The following is a 19,009-nucleotide window of genomic DNA, read 5'->3' on the forward strand; positions in this document are numbered from 1 at the left end:
TGAGTCAGACGGGATGGATGGCATTTCTGTGTGAATTGCCGTTGGTGTGCTCGTACCTGTGTGGTTGAGCGAGGAAGGGAGATATCCATCTTGTCACCCCTAAGGACCGAGTTGATGTGTCGTCTCACCTAGCTTCCTGTCGTGCAAACCACTTGACCGTTGTATGGGCAACGGCTTAGCATAAATCCCTCTAGTTAGTCTGATAGCCATCAGGAGAGCTGTGAGCAACGGGTGATCAAGGAAAAGGGATAAGCTCTGTGTGACTTATGCCCCGGTTAAACCTTGGAGATAGGTCGAATGACTCCTTGGTGGATCCCGTGGTGGCTAGTCAGGTCTAGCTAAGGAGGGTAATGGCTTTATTGGGATCTGCACCGACACTAAGGTGATCGTGCTGCGGTACCCCACCTGTGGGTAAAGTTGCACACCTCTGCAGAGTTAAAATCTATTCGAATAGCCGTGCCCACGGTATTGGGCAAGTTATGGTGTGGTCACATAACTAGTGTTTCTCTCTGGGAATGGTTGGATTAGTGTGAGTTGTTTGGAAAGTGTCTGGCAGTAGTGCCGTGTGCTATGGCGGACGGGGAGTCCGGTAGCAATTTAAAACTGGGATCCTGTGTGGATCGACATCGTGTGCCCCGTGGTACTAGAAAACTTGTTTTGAAAATGTTTTAAAACAAACCTTTGCATACAACCGAGTTTCCGCAAATGAACCATAACCATATCCTTGGATTGTCCTGTGCATTAATTTCTGTTATACCCCCTCCGTGGGTGTGATTGGACTTGTTGAGTACGTTTGTACTCACCCCATTCTTACTTTTACAGTGGAAGACCCAGACTACGTCCCCGAAGACAACGAGTAGGGTTTCGTCCTGCACCCAGTCTTGCCTGTGGTTAAGCCCACCGTTGGAGTTCCGCATGGCGCAAGACTCTGATGATCCTCTTTTCGTAGCTAGTGTAGTAGTGTGGATTTTGGTTGTAATCCTCGCGATAGTGTCGCTTCACTGCCCATTACCGCGTAGAGTTGTATAGTAATGTACCATCTGATGTAATAAAAGTGTTATCAGCCTCCTGGGACTGATAAATCAACACTTTTAAGTCTTCCCTGATGGAGGGACGCTTCAGGTGGTATCAGAGCCGTAGGCTGGCCGTAGGACGTGACCCTAGGAGCGAGATCCTTTTTCAGGCCCTAGGACTTGTTCTGACTTAGCTCTTTTCTTACACAAACACTTACCACTGGCTCTTGCCCTGTTCCAGACGGCTGACAATGGATGGGTCAACGGAATCTGCCACGCAGAGCCCGGCCTTCCTAAGTTATTATTACTCAGCCTGGAACGCGTTGGGGTTATGGAACCACCAGAGTATACCTACCGAGAATACATCTCCGGAGGCACCCTTCGGTGCGACATGATGGTTTTTGTGGAGAGAAGCACCCGCTACCCTGATGTGGACCCTTGGTTCATCTCCACAACTAGCTTCCGCTTCCCCGACACCTACCGAAAGGCCGCTCGTAAAGCCCTGCGACGGCTGCGTGTGCTCTACAGGCACCACCTTCAGCGGACTCCTATGGGATTTTTCCCACCCGCTGAGGGAAGAGGACGCACTTGGATTGCCCGGATGAGGGGACTTGGACGAGAAGAAGAAGACCTAGAAGACACGGTTTCCCACCTATCCATCTACCTTACTGGCTTGGATGCCCTCTACCGCGAACAGGCAGCACAACTGAAGCAGCTAATCCATGGGATTGAAAAGATAACCCAGGAGCTGGAAGAACAACGGACAAGAGCCGCAAGCGCCGAGTATTCCTTAGCTGCCCTCCAAGCCCAGATGCAGGAATACGAAAACCGCAGCGGAACAGGCAGATGGATAGAGGAAGAGGAGGAAGAACCCGAGGAAACCCATTGGGATAAAGGTACTCAGACCGAAGATGAGATAGATCGGTGCCTCCCGATAAAGAAGCGCCCTACCAGGATCGAGGAAGAATCCCCATGTTAGGAGTAGCACTCCGAGTTAGAACCCTACCCTAATGACCACGTATCCATGAAAACTGTACCATCCCTGTGGTAATAATAAATGTCATCTACTCCCTTTGCACCTGTGCCAGATTGTTTACCCTGTCCTTGTTTCAGATGGCTGAGGAAGGATGGACCCAAGGCGATTGCCAAGCTGCACCTGGTTTCCCCAGCCTTTTGATCAACACCCTGGAAGGCCTTGGTGTTACGGAGCGCCCAAGGTACTACAGCCGAGAGTACGAGCACCATGGTACCCTCCGCTGTAGGGTGATCCTGGTTATCGCCAGGAGCAACCGCTACCCCGACATCCAGCCTTGGCGAGTGACCGCCACAGGGTTTAGGCATCAAGACACCTACCCTTTGGCCATCAGAAAAGCACTCCGTTATTCGTGCCGGATTTTTGAAGAACACCTCGCCCCCACACCAGCGAAGTTCTTTCCGCCGGCCATCAGAACCCCAGTCTGGGAAGCACGCATGAGAAACCTGGAACGACGCCGCCACGAAGAAGGCCCCCTGTACCAAGTGGCTACTTACCTAGCCACCCTGGACCAACTCTTTGATGGGCAAGCCAACCTTCTAAGGGAGCAGACCCATCGAGCCGAGCAAGCGGAGCTCGCAGTGAGATTACAGCAGATCCGAGCCGCCCACGCCGAGGCAAGAGCCGCAGCCGCGGTCAGTAGCGAAGCAGTCGCCCAAGAGAGCCTCAGGCAAGCCCGAGACCGGCGCATGCAAGATTGGACCCGAAGTGGAACACCAGTCCCGGCAATCGGGGAAGACCATGTTTTACTCGGGACGCCTGTCATAGGATGGGGACCACTCTTTGTAAATACACAAGCCCCACCCGAGAACCCTGAAGGTTCCGCTGCCGCCGTCGAAGGAGATGCCGCAGCGCAACCCTTGACCAATGGAAATCCATAGGACGGCGAGCAAGAATCACTCACGCTTCCCGCCCCAGAAGAAGGCCTGCCCCGCGAATAAAATAACCGACGCCACCCTAGTGATGTGTCCCCAGCCGCTTTTGTTTAAGTCGTGCCTGATCCCGGACGAGTAGTACGAGACCTAGCCCTACCCCAAGCTGTACCCCCTTTTGCAGTAATAAAGTTGTTTGTGCTTGTTGTTTGTGATGTTGTGTGCTGGTTTGTTGTGTGCTGCTTGTTATATAACTACCGGCAGAAGATAGATTCTGTCTTATATACGAATTAAACAACTTAAACATCACATAATAGTAACCCCACTCTACCCAATCAACAGATGGCTCCCCGAAGCGTCGCAAGGGCCTCCCGTAGCCGGAACCCTGCAGCCACTGGTGCCGAACCGCAGCCTGTTGGACAAAATCTTCAAGGAGAACAGGAAGTAAGCCAGAACCGAGGAGAAAATTAAGGAGGAGAGCAACTACCACCACCCCCACCCCTCGGAGACCTGGCACAAATAATCCACAACCAGACCCTCATACTAGAAACTCTGGCCAACGCCCTTGTTAACCGGCAACCACGAGGGCAGAACATGAACGACAAGCTGACAGCCTTTCTGAGGACCAAGCCACCCACCTTTGCTGGATCCTGCAACCCTTTGGATGCAGACGACTGGTTACGAGTAATTCAGAGGAAACTTGAACCGTTCGAATGCCAGGAACGAGACAAAATCCTTCTGGCGGCCCACCAACTCACCGGGACCGCATTAGCTTGGTGGGAAAATTACTGTGCTGCAGCCGAGGATGCCTCTACCATCACTTGGGAGGAATTCGTGAAGGAATTCCGCCGCTATCACATTCCTTCGGCCACCATGAAGCGCAAGGCGGATGAATTCCGCGCACTACAACAGGGAAGCATGACGGTGGAAGAGTACACCCACCGGTTCATAGAATTGGCCCGATATGCACCGGAGGAAGTGAACGACGACGACAAGAAACAAGACATGTTCAAGAAGGGGCTAAGCCCAGAACTCCGGACCCTACTTACCCCTCAGATCTACCCTGACTTCAATACACTGATGAACAAAGCCATCCTTACGGAGAGGGCCAAAGCTGAAGAAAGGAAGGACAACAAACGCAAGTTCGTGGAGAGTAAGGCCCGCCAACAGGACCGTTTCCAGAAGCCGAGAAACTTCAGCTATACTGCACCAAGATCTCAGGCCCCAACGCAGTATAGGACTCAGTCCCAAGGGACAGGACCACGGGCCCCTGACACACAGCCTAGGAGCCAAAGTACCATGAAGGCCCCGCAGAGTAATGCCAGCCTAGTTGCATCCGACAATACCAATGCTAGGGCCTGTTTCAACTGCCGTGAGACAGGGCATTTCATTGCCAATTGCCCTTATGCCAAGAATAAGCCAGCCGCATCAGCCTTCTCCAACTCGGTGAATGGACCCAGACCAGCCCTGACCGGCGCCAACCGAGTGCCCATCCGCAACAATGACAACGGTCAGCAGACGAAGTAGTCCCAGCAATCATTTGGACGAGCCCGCGTCAATCACATCGACGCGCAGGAAGCTCAAGGAGCTCAGGGCGTAGTACTCGGTGAGTACCTAGTCAACTCAGCTTTGGCAACAGTATTGTTTGATTCTGGAGCATCGCACTCGTTCATATCCTCAAATTTTGTGGAACAACACTGAATACCTACAGTACTACTGAAAACGCCCCTATTAACCTGGACGCCTGGAGGCGACATCAAATGCCAACTAGGTTGTCTACGGGTAAGGATCATTTTAAGTGGGGTAGAATTCCTAGCGGACTTGGTAGTACTTAAGTCTAAGGGGATAGACGTGATCCTTGGAATGGACTGGTTAAGCCGACACAATGGTCTCATAAGCTGTACCGACAAAGTGGTACACCTAACAAACCCCGAAGGAGTACAAGTGATCTGCCATACCCGGGATAGTAGGTTTGACCCAATGGTGTTTAGCATGGAAGCCAAGCCCTTAGAAGGAGTCCCGGTAGTAAACGAATACCCAGATGTATTCCCCGAAGAGCTTCCCGGTATGCCGCCGGACAGGGATATAGAGTTCGTCATAGACCTTATCCCCGGAACATCCCCTATAGCCAAGAGACCCTATAGGATGGCGGCCTCTGAGTTAACAGAATTAAAGAAGCAACTAGAAGAACTACAACGAATTGGCTTCATCAGACCAAGCTCGTCGCCGTGGGGAGCTCCAGTTCTGTTTGTCAAGAAGAAAGATGGTAGTATGAGGTTGTGTGTGGATTACCGGGCATTGAATGAGGTCACCATCAAGAATAAGTACCCACTCCACAGGATTGATGACCTGTTCGATCAGCTAAAAGGAGCCAAGTACTTTTCTAAGATCGATCTGAGGTCGGGATATTTTCAGCTCAAGATTAGGGAAAGTGACATCCCTAAGACGGCTTTTGTCACCCGCTACGGGCAGTTTGAGTTCACCGTAATGTCCTTCGGACTAACCAATGCCCCTGCCTATTTTATGAACCTCATGAACAAAGTATTTATGGACGAGCTGGATAAGTTTGTCGTAGTCTTTATCGATGACATCCTTATCTACTCCAAGAGTATTCAGGAACATGAGCAACATCTGCGGGTAGTATTGGAAAAGCTGAGGACACATAAGCTATATGCCAAGTTTAGCAAGTGTGAATTCTGGCTGGAGAGAGTTGCTTTCCTTGGTCACATTCTGACCGCGGAAGGCGTAGCAGTGGACCCAGAGAAGGTCGAAGCCGTATCCAATTGGCAGCGACCGACTAATGTTAGTGAAATCAGAAGTTTTCTTGGATTAGCTGGGTACTATCGGAGATTTATTGAGGGATTCTCTAAGATAGCCCGAGCCATGACGGAACTTCTTAAGAAGGAGAAGAAGTTCGCTTGGATAGAAGCTTGTGAAAGAAGCTTTCAGGAATTGAAGCAAAGGTTGACAACCGCCCCAGTACTGACCCTACCAGACATTCATCGGGACTTTGTCATTTATTGTGACGCATCCCGACAAGGATTAGGGTGTGTGCTGATGCAAGATAGAAAAGTCGTTGCGTATGCTTCCCGCCAACTCAGGACTCATGAGCAGAACTATCCGACCCATAATTTGGAATTCGCAGCCGTAGTGCATGCCCTTAAGATTTGGAGACATTACTTGATTGGGAATAAGTGTGAAATTTACACCGACCATAAGAGTCTGAAGTATATCTTCACCCAGCCGGATTTAAATCTAAGGCAAAGAAGATGGTTAGAGTTGGTCAAGGACTACAATTTGGAAATTCAGTATCACCCCGGGAAGGCAAACGTAGTAGCCGATGCTTTAAGTCGAAAATCCTATGGACCCAAAAATGACCATCTGCGCGAGGAAATGGCACGATTAAATGTGCACCTGGTTCCTCGAGGTTCCAGCCAGGTGCTAAACGTCCAATCGACACTAGAGGATAGGATTAGAGAAGCCCAAAGCTCGGATCAGGAGTTAATAAAGATCTGCAAACAAACTGGAGAAGACAAAGCACCGGGCTTCAGAGTAGACGATAAGGGAACATTGTGGTACGAGGATAGGATTTGTGTACCCCAGAATGGAGGCTTCAGGCAGATAATCATGGACGAAGCCCATAACTCAGCCTACTCCATCCACCCAGGGTCCACCAAAATGTATATGGACATAAAGCAAAAATATTGGTGGAATGGAATGAAGGCGGATATTGCACAATTCGTGGCTCATTGTGATACCTGCCAAAGGATCAAGGCCGAACATCAAAAGCCGGCAGGATTATTGCAACCCTTGCCTATCCCGGTTTGGAAATAGGATGAGATAGGAATGGACTTTGTAGTAGGTCTACCCCGAACACAGAAGGGACACGATTCCATATGGGTAATAATGGATCGACTCACTAAATCGGCTCATTTCATACCCGTACGAACCACTTACGGCGGGGAAAAGCTGGCAAAGCTTTATGTGGAAAACATAGTAAAGTTACATGGAGTGCCTAGCAGAATTGTCTCAGATAGAGGAACCCAATTCACCTCTAGGTTTTGGAAAAGCCTGCATAAAGCCATGGGCACTAAGCTGGATTTCAGCTCCGCATACCACCCACAGACGGATGGTCAAACCGAAAAGGTAAACCAGGTCATGGAAGATATGCTGAGAGCATGTATCCTGACCTATGGAAATGATTGGGAATAGAGTCTACCTTATGCAGAATTCTCGTACAACAATAGTTACCAAGCCAGTTTGGGCATGTCGCCATTCGAAGCCCTCTATGGAAGAAAGTGCAAAACTCCCCTGATGTGGTCAGAAGTTGGGGAACGTGCCCAAGTAGGACCCGCACTCGTAAAAGAAGCAGAAGAAAAAGTAGCGGAGATACACGAGAAATTGAAAGCAGCCCAGTCGCGACAAAAGAGCTACGCAGACAAGAAGAGGCGGGAAATAAGTTTCAACCCAGGAGATTTTGTTTATCTCAAGGTCTCACCCATTCGAGGAACGCGAAGGTTTCAAGTGCAAGGAAAATTGGCCCCCCGATACATTGGACCGTATCGAGTTGTGAAGAGGGTCGGAGCAGTGGCATACCGACTGGAGTTACCAGAAGAAATGTCAGATATACACCCAGTATTTCATGTCTCGCAATTAAGGAGGTGTTTAAGAGTACCCGAGGGAGAACATGTGCCGGTGGAAACAATAGATCTACAGCCGGATCTGCGATACCAGGAAGTACCGGTCAGAATTCTGGACACCGTCACTAGGAGGACAAGAAACTCCGAGGTACGGATATGCAGAGTTCAATGGAGCAGACACGGAGTAGAGGAGGCTCTAAAGAAGGAATTTCCCCATCTGTTTAGGAGCCAGCCGAATCTCGAGGACGAGATTCATTTAAGTGGGGTAGGTTTGTGACGCCCTGAAAATTTACCAAATTAAATCGCGAGCTAGAGTGTTTCAATTAAAAACCACTCGTCGTCGAAACCCTAGCCCTAACCCCTTCTGACCGACACTAAACCTTATCGCCGTCCCATCCCGCGCCGCTCGGAGGCCTGCCGGCCGCGCGCGAGCATCCGCCGCGATTAGCGCCGGCGCGATTCCTTTCTCGCGCAGCGCGCGAATCCCCCGCGCGCGTGGCCACGGCCGCCGCCGCGACCGGCGCCGACACGCCCCTTCTCTCTCTCTCTCTCTCTCTCTCTCTCCTTTTCCCTTTTTCCGTCTCCCATTTCTTTTATTTTTCCCAATCTCTCTTTCTCTTTTCTCTTTCCCTTTCTTCCTTTTCCTTTCTTCTTTCTTTTCCCTCTCCTTCCTCCTCTCTTTCCTTCCCGGCTTCCCCTGCCGCGAGCCCGCACGCCCCCCCAGGCCGTGCACCTGTCTCACCCCAGCCACGCCACGACGCGCGCACGCGCCGCGCGTGACCATGCGCCGCGCCACGCCGTCCTCCGCTGCCGCGCCCCGCGACGCCCCGCCGCCCCGCCCTCGCGCGCACGCCGCCATACGCGCGCGCACCGCCAGACCGCGCGCGCACGCGATGCACGCGCACGCGCACGCGCACACAGCACGCACGCGCAACCGCACGGCCGCCGCGCCGCCCGCCACTGCCGCCCCGGCCTCGCCGCCCCTGTACCGCACAGCGCCGGCCTCTCCTCCCCACGTGCTCGACGCCGCCCTCGGCGCCTGCGCCCCGCCGCCACGCCGCGTCACGACGGCCGCGAGCGGCCAAACGCCATAAATGGCCGCCCGCGACCGCCGCCGGCTGAGCTCACCGCCCCACCGCCTCGGCCACCTATAAAAGGGGCCGAGGGGTACCCCGGCATCCCCACGACCGCCGCAGCACGGCTAGCCCCTCACCCCCCTGTCCCTAGCGCCGCCGCCACGCACACCACCACCGGCCGCCGCCCCTCACCGCGGTCCCGCCTCCTCACCGCGTCCCAAGCCAAGGTGAGACCGGGGATGGGATCCCCGCGCCTCCCTCTCCCTTTTCCCCTCAACCCCGAGCCGCCCCCGGGCCCCGCCGCCGGGATTTGGCCGGCGCCGAGCCTTTCCCCCCCTCCTCTGTTTTCTGCTGGCAAGAGGAGGAAGAAGGGGGCAAATTTGCCCAAAGCCCCTGCCTCTCCCCTATTTCCCTCAAGAGCCTTTCACCCTTTTACGTTTGTTTGCAAAAGAAACCCTGCCCTTTCGGATAATCCAAAATACACCCTTCGCCATATAAACCTAATAGCAAAAAAAAACTTTCACCACTTCCTAGTGAGCCTCAAACGTCTCTAGAAATTACGACCAAGTCCTTTCCACACCATAAGCAATTACGAATAGACCCTTGGACTCTCGTTTAAACCCTAACACCCCGTTAACTCGTCATTTTATGCGCCAAACAACCTCCAATCGACCTGAAACTTTACCACTCCTTTTCTAGTATAGTTCTAGCCATGCCATTAAGAAACCACCCAGAAATATTACCGCTAACTCTGTAACTAAATTAATTCCGATTCAAGCTTAATGATAAAAGCTTTTAGTTCTTTCGCTTGATTGTATGCCTGTTTGTTTGCGTCGTAGGACACGGAGTGAACGAGGAAGTTCCCGAGTGTGATCAAGCGAACGAGGACCAGTTCTGCGACCCCGAACCCGAGGGACAGTGCTTCGACCAGGACCTCCTGCAAGGGTTTGATGATGGCAAGTTCAATCCCGCTCTTTGATGCACGCTTCTGTCCTAATTTTTATAAACACAACCCAGTGGCCTGTTTTATAAAATTGCATGGTTTTGCTTACTGAAAACATGGAAGGACAGCCACCCTTGTTTGTGATATCCATACCTTGACCACCTGGTTTTATAAAGAAAGTGTGTGTGTGGGGGGGAAGGGATAAAATGTGGTTTTGAAAGATGAGTCAGACGGGATGGATGGCATTTCTGTGTGAATTGCCGTTGGTGTGCTCATACCTGTGTGGTTGAGCGAGGAAGGGAGATATCCATCTTGTCACCCCTAAGGACCGAGTTGATGTGTCGTCTCACCTAGCTTCCTGTCGTGCAAACCACTTGACCGTTGTATGGGCAACGGCTTAGCATAAATCCCTCTAGTTAGTCTGATAGCCATCAGGAGAGCTGTGAGCAACGGGTGATCAAGGAAAAGGGATAAGCTCTGTGTGACTTATGCCCCGGTTAAACCTTGGAGATAGGTCGAATGACTCCTTGGTGGATCCCGTGGTGGCTAGTCAGGTCTAGCTAAGGAGGGTAATGGCTTTGTTGGGATCTGCACCGACACTAAGGTGATCGTGCTGCGGTACCCCACCTGTGGGTAAAGTTGCACACCTCTGCAGAGTTAAAATCTATTCGAATAGCCGTGCCCACGGTATTGGGCAAGTTATGGTGTGGTCACATAACTAGTGTTTCTCTTTGGGAATGGTTGGATTGGTGTGAGTTGTTTGGAAAGTGTCCGGCAGTAGTGCCGTGTGCTATGGCGGACGGGGAGTCCGGTAGCAATTTAAAACTGGGATCCTATGTGGATCGACATCGTGTGCCCCGTGGTACTAGAAAACTTGTTTTGAAAATATTTTAAAACAAACCTTTGCATACAACCGAGTTTCCGCAAATGAACCATAACCATATCCTTGGATTGTTCTGTGCATTAATTTCTGTTATACCCCCTCCGTGGGTGTGATTGGACTTGTTGAGTATGTTTGATGGGTCTCTTAAGCTCGATGGCGGCGGTGCTGGAGTTCTATTTATTTCTCCAAGAGGCGAACAATTGAAGTATGTCCTCCAGATCCTTTGGGAGGTATCCAATAATGAAGCCGAGTATGAAGCACTCCTTCACGGGCTACGTTTGGTGATATCACTGGCATCAAGCGACTTCTTGTATATGGTGATTCACTTCTAGTCGTTCAGCAAGTCAACAAAGAGTGGGACTATAACAAGGAGATGATGGACGCTTATGTACAAGAAGTGCGCAAGCTGGAAAACAAGTTTTCTAGCTTGGAGGTTTATCATGTGGTACGGGAGCATAATGTTGGCGCAGATATACTGTCCAAGTTAGGGTCTACTCGTGCACAGGTTCCAGCGGGAGTCTTCGTCCAGGAGTTAAAGCAGCCATCCATCAAGTCCTCACCTCTGGTAACCACCGATGTGAGCCTTCAACAGCCTGATCGGGAGGTTATGATGCTGGGAGAGGACTAGAGAGAGGCTTATATCGATTTCATCCGGGATCATAGACTACCAGCAGGGATGGACGCAAGAAGTGCAGAGGCAGCTCGTGTCATGCGTAGAAGTAAGGGGTTTGTCCTAGTCGACAACAAGCTCTACCGGCGTGGCGCTCGATCAGGTGTCCTCATGAAGTGCGTCACGAAAGAAGATGGCGACGACAAACTGCGGGAGATACATGAGGGCGTTTGTGGCAACCATGCAGATTCACGAATGTTGGTGGGAAAAGCATACAAAGATGGTTTCTGCTGGCCCACCGCAGTGTCCGATGCTGAGGACCTTGTGCGGAGATGCCAAAACTGTCAATTCTTTGGCAAGCAATCTCACGTCCCAGCTCACAGTCTCATCACCATACCGCCATCCTAGCTGTTTGCTTGCTGGAGCCTTGATATGATTGGGCCCTTCACAACGGCGCCAGGCGGTTTCACCCATGTATTGGTGGCTATCGACAAGTTTACAAAGTGGATCGAGTACAAGCCGATAGCCAAGCTCACACCAGATCGAGTTGTTGATTTCATCTCCGATATCTTGCAATCGCTTCGGCTTCCTGAATACCATCATTACGGACTTGGGATCAAACTTCACGGCCAACCAGTTCTAAGAGTTTTGTGAAAATGTGTGCATCGAGATCAAATATGTCTCTGTTGCACACTCAAGGTCCAATGGTCAAGTCGAGAGGGCGAATGGCATGATAATTGATGGCCTCCAGAAATGACTCTATGATGAAAACAGCAAAAAAGGAGGAAAGTGGATACACGAATTGCCACATGTCGTCTGGGGGCTCCGGACTCAGCCGTCCAAAGCCACAGGACAAACATCATTCTTCCTCGTCTACGGCTCTAAAGCTATCTTGCCGGCCGACATCATGTGGAAATCCCCAAGGGTTGAAATGTACAATGAAGGCGAGGCGAACGAAACAAGGCAGTTAGAGCTCAATTCTATCGAAGAGGCTCGCTGCACCGCTCTTGTTCAGTCAGCTCGATACCTGCAGGGGATCCGGCAATATCACAATCGCAACGTGAGGGAACGATCGTTCAATATAGGTGATCTGGTCCTACGCCGCATCCAAGATGAGTCCGGCTTACACAAGCTCAACTCAAAGTGGGAAGGTTCGTTCATCGTCAAGCAGGTTACAAGATCGGGGTCGTATCGACTACAATACCCCGAGGGTCAAGATGTCCTGAATTCTTCGAACATTCAGAACCTGCACAAGTTCTACCCATGAGGAAGCGTGCGGGGATAGCTGTTCTCCGGACGCCTAGGCGGCCTTTTTCTTCCGAATCAATTTGGAGGCTATGTGTCATAAAATTCGGAATGTAAATTTTTCTGTTAATAGACAGAGGCTCCGGCTACGTTCATGTTTTATAAATCGACTTCTTGTCATGAGTTGTGACGGAGGCTACGGCCACGTTCATGTTTTATCAACTTCGTGTTATAAGTTTTGATGGAGGCTATGGCCACGTTCATGCTTTATATGAATCAACCTTCGCCATGACCTTTGATGGTCGCTTGCGACGATGATCGCATTTTTCCCAACACGTTCGATCCATTCGATCGGTTTATACCTAACTTGTTGGATGGGCTTGCATTAGGAGCTATTTCGACTACGCCCAAAGTCGTTGCACCTGGGGTAATTTCGATTTCTTGCCATAAGCACTGCAGTCACGCGATGATGCTCGCGTTCTTTCCTAACAGGTTAGACCTACTCGTTCGGGTTACACCTATCTTGTTGGACGGGCTCACACAAGGAGCTATTTCAACTACGCCCAGAGTCGTTGCACTCGGGGTAATTTCGATTTCTTGCCATAAGCACGGCAGTCTCGCGATGATGCTCGCGTTCTTTCCTAACTGGTTAGACCCGCTTGATCGGTTTATATCTAACTTATTGGATGGGTTCCTACTTGGAGCTACCTCGACTACCTCCAGGGTCGCTGCACCCGGAGTAGTGTCTACTACTTAGCCTTTGAACTTGGATGATAATTCAGTCGAGGCACACACAAGTAGAAATATCAAAGACAATTATATACAATGAAACGAGTACTTGTTTTTACATCTCAATCCTGCAGTACACTTTTTACTATTTGTTCTGCTACAGGTTGGGCTTCTTGGAGGTACTCGTTGAATTGTTCTTCGGAACACTCTGCAGCCACACCCTACGCAAATACTTCTAGTCGAGCCTCCGGCCAAAAGGATTTTACAAAGGAAAAAGCGTGGCTGACACACGCGACCGGGGCTTCAGTGAGGAACTTGACGACCTTCTGCGGCGCTCCGAGAAGTCGCTCCAGCAAGGGCCGCTCGCCTGCTTCGCCATCTTCTTGTGGGTCCACAATGTCCACAAGCTTCTTGGCGGCTCCCCTGAGGTCCTCCAGCTCCTTTTGCCCGCTGCTCCTTCTCCTCGCTCAGCGTCTTGATCTGCTGAAGGCAATCGGCGAACTATTGTTCAGTGTCGGCGATTATCTTCTGCAGCTTCTCGACGTCATCTGTACGGCGATACAGCATATTCTTCACATCAGTAAGCAGCTCTTCTTTATATGTTAAGATTTTTCTAAGGTCTGCGGTTAAGATATTTTCAGAAACCAAGATAAATTGTTAAGGGAAAGTACTCGAGGGAAGAAAGGGGCTTGCCTTGGTGCGCCTTCTTTTGCTCCTTGAGTTGCTCCTAGAGCTCGGAGTTGGCCTTCTCGAGATTGCGGAGGTCGTTCTTGAAGAGCCATGTCTCTCGAGTCCGCTCTTACTTCAGCTTGTCAAGTTCTCTCTGAAGATAGATGTTCTTCGTCAGCTCTTCGGATATGCATTTGTTCTTGGCAGCTAGCTCCTGGTGGCCACTCACGACTGCTTTCAGTTTCTCGGTGTTTTTCTATGAGTGCTTGATCACATCCTGCATAAGGGGGGAGATTAAGACAAGCAACTCGATAACGTATACTGGAAGAAGAGTAATCGTGTCTTACCACGGTGTAATTGTATAACTCCTTGGAGATCTTCTTGAAGTATCTTATGTTGTCCTCCGTTAGCATCGGGTCATCCACCAGATCTGTGGTGATGACATTCTGGTATCCGCGTCCGGTCACCAGCAGATCTCCAGGGCTCCTTGAGGTCCCTGCGGCTTCTTCAGTGGATGGCTGTTAGGCACCTGCAAGTCAAGATACATTTAGTACATAATGTCTATGGTCTAAGCAGCTAGCCGTGGACGGTCAGACACTTACTTGTGCCATCTGCAGGAGCGGCTTCAGTGGCCTCGACTTGTTCCTCACCACCAGCCCTGGCGTCGGCTTGTTGGGGCTTGGGGGGTGGTAGGTCGGGTAGCGTTGTGTCCGCCTTGGGGGCTGCGGTTGCTGCAGCAGGCTTTAGCTTGCGCCTCATGTCGCTTGCAGACCTAATAAAGCAAGATTCAGTTATGTTATTACACAAGTCGAGAAGGACAGGATGTTTATTGTGCAAAAAAAAAGAGATGTATACTTACAGCAAAGACTTCTTCATGACAGCTTTCTTCACTCTCAGAGCCCGTGGCATCTCAACCACGGTACTCGTTGCTGGTGGCGGGGTCACACCAGCTGGTGGCGCAGTGCCCGCCACGGCAATAGTAACCGCTCCTGTCGCAGAAGCTGATGGATCTGTTCCCACCTCTTCGCGCTCGGGCTTGGAAGGAGAAGCAGGTGGACTGCAAATGGACAATGTTAGCGTGCAACAATACCGATATTTGACAATTCAACAAGGCAGCAAATTCATACCTAAAAGACTCGACTACATGCGCTTTCCGTTTGCGCACCACCCGACGACTCTGCGGGACCAAAGGCAGAGTTTCGGTCAACTCCACGGATGGTCCGGGGGAGTTGTTCCTTCTCGTCTCTCCTTCGGCTTCCTCTTCCGCCAGGGGGCTCCCGCCTTCAGTGGATTCGCTGTCGGGCAGAGCCTCGGCTACTCGTCAGCTACTCGAGCCCTCTTCGCTTCGGCTGCGGCGCTGGGGAGAAGGTGGTCCGGTCGAGGGATGTCGGGTTGTGGAGGGTAGCTCCGGTACAACTCTGTGTGTCCCTGCAGAAGGTTTTCAGTTAGCAGTGGCAGAATAGCAGAACTTATTTTTAACAAAAAGTAGTCGAATATTTACCGGTTTTGGAGGATTTTATGCTAAAAATAGCTGAGGGACGTAGGGAACCGCATCCACGTCCAGCAGCACTCGCCTGACTCGGGTGAGTGCGGCGTCATCAGTCAGTTCTTCTGCGCACATCCGAGAGGAATCTTCAGCGCCTATGTACTCGAAGCCTAAAGTGTGGCGTTGTTGGAGTGGTTGGATCCGACGCTTGAAGAAAGAGAACATTACAGATGCTCCGGCCACCCCTATTTCTTTGTGAGCTGCTATGATGGCTAGCAACTCATCAACTTGGTCCAGGTCTACTCTGGGGAGCTCGGTGTTCCACTCTGGCCTCACGACTGGGGGTTTGCCGGATTTTTCAGGAAGCTGGGGGGCATGGTTTTCGATGTAGAACCAGTGGTTCTTCTATCCAGGAATGTTGGAGGGGAATTTATAGGAAAGGTACCTATCGCCGGCTTGCTGTCTAAGTTGAATGCCGGCACCCCCTATAACGGATAGATTTTTGTTTGTGGGTTGTTGTTTCACCCGGAAAAGGAAGTGAAAAAGATCCCAATGGGGTTCAATTCCGAGAAAGGCTTTACAGAAATGGATGAAGATTGCGATATGGAAAATGGAATTCAGGTTGAGATGATGGAGCTCAAGCCCGTAGAAATAAAGAAGGCCACGGAAAAAAGAGCAAGAGGGGAGGGCTAGTCCCCGTTCGGCAAAATGGTAAAATATGACGATTTCATCTACATTTTCCATGGCGAAAGGTTCGCAAAAAGAGGGGCGCCAGTTGACAAGACTCTTATCTTGGAGCAATCTCTCGGAAACAAGTTTATTGAGGTCGTTGAGAGAGCACTTACTGTGAGTCCACTCCCCGGACGGCGGCTGCACCTCCTCCTTCTTCCCATCCTTCTCAGATCTCTTGGGTGCCATTTCTAGGTCCACTCGCCACGAGTTGCTCGGGGGCTGCGGGGAAAGAGGCAAGGAGATTTGGTTGGATTGGGGCTCTCCAAGAGGGAGAAGGCGGAATGCGGCTCTATTTGGGGGATTTGGAAAGTCCTTGGTGGATTGCAGATTGGAAGCATAGTTTTTACTTGGCGTTACTGCGGGGTTAAATAACCAGCGGCTGGGTACAGTTTTACTGTTTCGAAGTTGAAGAGTCGTTTCAGGGAATATTCGGAAGATGAGGGGTCATTTGGTGGACTATTTAGATAAAATATTCGATTAATCATTTTTCAGGGTTAATTGTCTTGAAAAAAGGGGTTTTTCGAATTCTAGATCTAACTTTCACCATTTGTACCATCACACGAGTTATTTATCATGGGGACATTTTTTCACTGCATGCCATGACTTTTGGATCCTTATTTCCAAACCTAGGAGATTTGGATTCAAGGCTCGGGGGCTGCGGGATATGTGGCATCGACTACTTATTTTTTAAATTTATTTGAAAAGTAAGGAGGATTCAAGACTAATGCGACCTTCAGCCTGATTCTCCGATTCAACCTAAGGCTCGCGGGCTACTCCATATGGAGTGCGATTTTTCAATCGCACACCATACTAAAGAAGTAATTCGGAGCATGAGCACCTCATAGCTTCGATGCAGCCAAGAAAGTACTCGAAGAAGAACTTCAAGATGGAGCTTCAAGAGAAGCCGAAGACTGCTTCGAAAGTACTCGAGAAGCCTGCAGCACTCAGCTACGAAGAGTTAGGGGGCTTGTCAGACCCAGGGCTACGGGACTGTGTACATAACGTAGTTTAAACAGGATTAAGAGATAAACCCCGTCTTATCTCTTATTTATGTTGTTTTCTACTCGTTTGAGTAGGAGATAAAACTAGTCGGTACAGAAGGAAACTACTCGAGTTATACCCGGGTATGATTCCTTGGCTAGTATTGGCTAGGATCCATGTAACCCTGACCTCCTGGATATATAAGGGGGGGCAGGGACCCATTCAAAACACAACTTCTACACTCAAGGGAATACAAACCATCATACAGGATGTGGGGTATTACGCACCTCGCGGCCCGAACCTGTCTAAGTCTTGTGTTCCTTGCACCTTCGAGTTCCTGATCTCGGCGTCTCCTCACCTAAACTTACCACCTCGGGTATATCCCTCGGTGGGCAGCCGGTAAAACACCGACAGCAGGTAGTTGAACTATATAACAGGAATATATTTAAGAAATTCCAGTACCAACTTCAACAAACAGAAAGGCTGAAGTATTAAGGAAACAGAGGAGGGGAGATGCTTTGAGGTTTGGCCAAAGAATAACCAAATCTACAAACCATACAGAATGAGGAAGTATATTGTGCTTACTAACCTGACAAAGGGAAAAGAAGAATTCACTTGTATTTGTGGGAAGTTCAATAAGGATGGCATCCTGTGTTCACATATACTCAAGGTTATTGTTGAGGAAGATATCAATGAAATACCGAAAAAGTATATTATAAATCGTTGAAGAAACAAGGGTAGAAAACTGAACTTACCACTACTAGAAATTGTACCTAAGACAATGAGATGTTAAGATACAACATACTATCAAGAAAAGCTGCACTGTTAAACGCAAAAGCGTCAAAGACAGAAGAGGCGATGCAGTACCTGAATGGAGAATTTGACAAATTAGATAGCGTACTTGATTTTTTGCTATCTACACCAAACACAAAGACGCAGGGAGCAGAATCAGGGGTGCAGGCCGATGATACTATAGAGGAAGGTAGCTCAACAAACTTACTTGAACTTGTAGAACTCCATGACCCAGATAGGGTGAAGCAGAAGGGCAGACCAGCATTGCCCACAAGACTGAATCCGCTTATAGAAGAGATAAGACAAAAAAATGGCAAAAGAAGAAAAGAAGAAGGAGAACAAGAAGAAAAAGGCAACAAGTAAGATAACACAATGTCAGTAAAAAAACGACACATGAAAATACTATTTTGCGGATGATTTAATAAACCATAATTATTTTAGGTTTAACATGTCCAGATGGTAAAGGCAAGAAGAATGTGAGGAAAGGGAACAAGAAGCAAAGCGAAGTGAGTAAAAAACGATGGAAAAAATAGTATAACTATTACCAGAGACTAATGTAGCCTATACATTTGTCTTTTGCAGGTCCAAGTGGGGAAGCCGCGAAGAAGATGAAAAAGGGCAGCAGGATACATTGGCAGCAAGTCAAAAAGTGAAGAATGCAAAAAAGAATGAAAAGCTGAAAAGAAAGATTTAGGGGGAAAGGGGCAGGGGGGAAGGCATAAGAAGAACTATTCTAGTGACAGATGCTCGATATGATATAAAAATGACATAGGTTCTGTTTTCATATTGTGATAACCTGCTATGTACTAGTTTGCGCAGATAAAATGACAGACTATTATTACACTGTCATTCGATACCAAAAAGTAAAAACTATATCTATACTACGATATCATATCCTCAAGCATTGAAGCATGAAAAAAAGGGAACAGATCCTTGTGATTGATATTCCTGGGAAAATTGAACTTCACATCTTTATTAGTAGCCTGCACGCAGGAAAAAAATAAAAAATGCACATACATGATACCGCCCAAAAAACACACAGGGGGAAAATGGTGGTAAGAGAGCTAAACGACCTAACATCTAAAGAAATAAGTGAGGTCGAACCTCATGTGCCGTATTCGATAACGCGGCTCTTCATTCCAGAATTTCCGGGGAGGAACAGGAGATCGTTGGCAATTTTCACTCTTCTATTCTTGATATCTGATGACTCAAATATGTTACGCAGCACCGTCCTGGGTGATTTCCAATACTCAACAAACATCATTGCGTAAATACCAGAATCAACGCTGCAAGAAAAAGAAAACA

At 49.5% G+C, this 19,009-nt stretch overlaps 2 long non-coding RNA genes across 7 annotated transcripts; both read right to left on the reverse strand.

Moving 5' to 3' along the window:
- Positions 1 to 13,743: 13,743 nt before the first annotated feature.
- Positions 13,744 to 14,900, reverse strand: LOC112895361. Its single transcript, XR_003229183.1, has 5 exons — positions 14,841 to 14,900; positions 14,573 to 14,770; positions 14,316 to 14,485; positions 14,061 to 14,242; positions 13,744 to 13,990 (listed from the first exon to the last, which is right to left on the reverse strand). It is a non-coding gene; the product is annotated as an uncharacterized LOC112895361 (long non-coding RNA).
- A 181-nt stretch (positions 14,901 to 15,081) lies between these two features.
- On the reverse strand, positions 15,082 to 18,986 carry LOC112894785. 6 transcript variants are annotated; one of them, XR_003229073.1, is made up of 8 exons: positions 18,809 to 18,986; positions 18,250 to 18,277; positions 17,913 to 17,980; positions 17,780 to 17,828; positions 17,668 to 17,685; positions 17,200 to 17,561; positions 15,215 to 15,324; positions 15,082 to 15,141 (listed from the first exon to the last, which is right to left on the reverse strand). It is a non-coding gene; the product is annotated as an uncharacterized LOC112894785 (long non-coding RNA). The 6 variants fall into 6 exon arrangements; XR_003229070.1 differs by having other exon boundaries at positions 18,250 to 18,687; XR_003229071.1 differs by having other exon boundaries at positions 17,913 to 17,989; positions 18,250 to 18,687.
- Positions 18,987 to 19,009: the final 23 nt, after the last annotated feature.

This window comes from Panicum hallii, chromosome 5, assembly GCF_002211085.1.
Source record: "Panicum hallii strain FIL2 chromosome 5, PHallii_v3.1, whole genome shotgun sequence".
Taxonomy (NCBI): Eukaryota; Viridiplantae; Streptophyta; class Magnoliopsida; order Poales; family Poaceae; genus Panicum; species Panicum hallii.